Here is a 2,988-nt window from a genome sequence, read left to right on the forward strand (position 1 = left end):
TCCTCGGAAGGACCCTAAAAAAAAAAAAAAAAAACACACAATCGGCCCTGAGCTCAGAGCACTCTCTTCCACACACACACTCTACAGAAAGACTGCATAAATTGTCATCTTTCTCATATTTACGAGACAAAGTCTGAGCTTCTGATTCAGTGTAGTATAGTATTCCCAGCTGAAATTGCACTCTCAGATATGGGAAAACAAAACCGTTTCTATATTACTGTGTCTGTACTTCAGGGCGAGATTGAATAGAAGATGTGTAGAATATTTTAAATTGTAGTACTTCACATGTTTTGATTGTAGGTCATAGAGAGGGATATTTTGGCTCGCTCCACGGGAACACTGGGAAACCATGCATACTGATTTCTGTGCCTGATTTTCATCCCGTGAAAACATACACACATATTTCTTTGTGATTTCAGCAATTTATTGTATAATCCCTATTTTTTCTTAGTGGAAGAGGATTTTAGGTATATGATTGATGGGTCCAGACTGCTTTTTATTTTTTAATCTTTGTTCAGGTCTTGCAGCAGTGCCTAAAGTTCTGTACAATTTTAGATTTCCAAACCTAGTTAGCTCCGGAGAAAATGGGTCAGCTGAGCAGGAACATTTTCCTTCTCTTTGCAGCATTTTTTTCAGCGACCACTAAGGGTTTCTCCCATTAAGAAGTTCACAGGGAGATAAGTAGAGGTTGGGTTTCTTCTCTCACTCCAAGGGCTGAGTTCTGCTTGCGCTAGCCAAAGCTGAAACCCATTGAGGCCTGTTTGTCAGACCTAAATGAGCTAAGAACGACAAGTTGTTTTCTGTGGCTTGGCTACAACGTTTTGTTTTGCATACAGTGACACTAACATTTCTGGAACAATAATCAAGTTATTTAGAAAAGCGCATATGTAGTTCATAAGACATAGTAAACTGGTCTTGCATGTCAACACGTCATTGCGCACAGATGTCTGGAATGTAAAGGCAATGAGGAGAACTCAACTGACTTTAGACTGATAAAATACACATCAGAGAGACTCCAGTTGTGTTCTCCACTCTGGGCTGCATTCATTTGATTTAATTGTAACAGATTTGTGAAAAGAAGAGGAAGGATTAGAAGATATCAAAGAGCGATTAGTGGCTGTTTTTTTGGTGTCTGCGCTACAAATGTTGTCATAGTCATCCATCAGCTGGTGCCACTCTGCCCAGAGGCAAAAACCACAATGGCACCACACCAAGCAAGACAGACAGAATAAAGGACTGCACCCATGAAAGGCCAAATCCTGCTGCTATAAATCATACCAGCGCAGCGCTAACCCCAAAACATTCGGAAAAAACAAACAATCTCCAACTTATAGATTATGGGACGGAAAGAAATAAACACATAAATAAACTTGACAATTCTAAGTGCAAACAATGCAATACAATTCTAAATGCAAATCCTAAGAACAACAACCATTTTCGCTTTCATTTGAACAAACAGTATGAGAGAGGAGAGGAGTAATGGGAGAAGGACTCAAAGGACTCGAAGGCTTTGACTCTGCCTCTGAAATGAATGAATAGCACTTTAAAAAAAAAAAAGTTTAAAATGATTTCCACTCACGTAAGATGAAGACTCCAGCCAAAACACCCTGGTTCCTTCTACAAAACTCAATAGGATTTTTCTGTTGGCTTTTGGATTATTGCAGAAAATAAGCTCTATGATAAACAAAAGTTTATGAGTCATACATTTTGTTCATCACAATGATCAGCTTTCCAAGCCAGAATTTTGAAGCCTGAATACAATCAGCAGAAAAAATAAAACATAAAAGTAGATCAACTGCACACGGATGACTTCAACATCACCATTAAGCTTCCCAACACTCTTTCAGTCTTGATTTAAAAACATAATTTGATTAAGAATAAGAATATAGAATATTTAAGAGTGCAACTATAAACACACTGAGGTTATAAAAGTGGACTAGTAAGTAGTTGGCTTTACCTGTTCGGTGTGATGACATTTAATGTCACCGACAACCTCTGTAGTCCCATTTAGCCTCTAGCAAGCCATTTCTGAATCTCGCTGGAAATAGTGGGTCAGTGGTTACCAACTACTTTGCCCCTCCAACACTGCACATTTTGTATGTCTCCTTAATCAAACACACCTGATTCAGCTTATTAGCTTAGAAGAGACTCTAAGACCTGAAATGGATGCATCCAGACAAAGGAGACATGCAAAAAGTGCAATGTTGAGGAACTCCAGGAACGTGGTTGGGAACTACTTCCGGCAAGATTTTGAAGTGTTCATGTGATGTACACATTTACTATTCTTTAAGGCTGTAGGAGAGGGTTTGTGAATGGCTGTAAAGCGATGCAACGGGCACTGGTAAGTCACATGACAATGATAACATGACAGATCTAGTCCATCCAGATTGCATTAAAGGGGTCATATGATGTGATTTCAATTTTTACTTTCTCTTTGGAGTGTTACAAGCTCTTGGTGCATAAAGAAGATCTGTAAAGTTGCAAAGACTAAAGTATCAAATCCAAAGAGATATTCTTTCTAAAAGTTAAGAGTCAACCACGCCTACCTAAAACGGCTCGTTCTAACACGCCCCCACATATCTACCTCACTATGTGGGAAGATTTGCATAATGCCGCCCAAATGTGCACGCAAAGAAAGAAGGCATGGTTTCAGGAACAGCAGTAGTGTTGATGCAGCCATGTCAGGGAGACGCTGTGTTTCAGTGCGAAAGCAAAAGCACTTTATTTGGCCTTCCGGAAGTAGATGCAATTAGGAATCATTGGTTAAGATTTATTTACACTGGAACAGCACAACCCAGATGTTCGAATTTGTGCAACGCATTTTATGGACGACAGTTTTTTGAACCTAGAAGAGTACAAGGCTGGCTGTGCACAAAGGCTATTTCTAAAAAAAAAAAAAAAGGGTCAATTCCGACTTTGCTATGACAATCTGGCGCTTCTGAATCAGCGACTGTAAGTATGTTTTGTTATTAGTTTAAGTATTTGCTA

General features: G+C 39.2%; 1 protein-coding gene and 1 long non-coding RNA gene across 2 annotated transcripts in view; one reads left to right on the forward strand and one right to left on the reverse strand.

Annotated features, from left to right (window-relative positions):
- LOC107671305 (uncharacterized) overlaps positions 1–2,052 on the reverse strand; it is a 3,302-nt gene extending 1,250 nt beyond the window's left edge. Inside the window, exons 1-2 of the long non-coding RNA XR_001632184.1 lie at positions 1,958–2,052; positions 1,580–1,674 (exon numbers count right to left, since the gene is read on the reverse strand). This is a non-coding gene — a long non-coding RNA (uncharacterized LOC107671305). The remainder of the gene's footprint in view (positions 1–1,579; positions 1,675–1,957) is intronic.
- Positions 2,053–2,233: 181 nt separating this feature from the next.
- The window catches only part of sp3a (sp3a transcription factor), a 20,539-nt gene continuing 19,784 nt past the window's right edge, over positions 2,234–2,988 (forward strand). The window contains exon 1 of the mRNA XM_016464204.1: positions 2,234–2,341. The gene's annotated coding sequence lies outside the window, so the exon portion shown is untranslated. The remainder of the gene's footprint in view (positions 2,342–2,988) is intronic.

Source organism: Sinocyclocheilus anshuiensis, unplaced genomic scaffold (assembly GCF_001515605.1).
Source record: "Sinocyclocheilus anshuiensis isolate Anshui unplaced genomic scaffold, SAMN03320099.WGS_v1.1 scaffold284, whole genome shotgun sequence".
NCBI classification, from domain to species: domain Eukaryota; kingdom Metazoa; phylum Chordata; class Actinopteri; order Cypriniformes; family Cyprinidae; genus Sinocyclocheilus; species Sinocyclocheilus anshuiensis.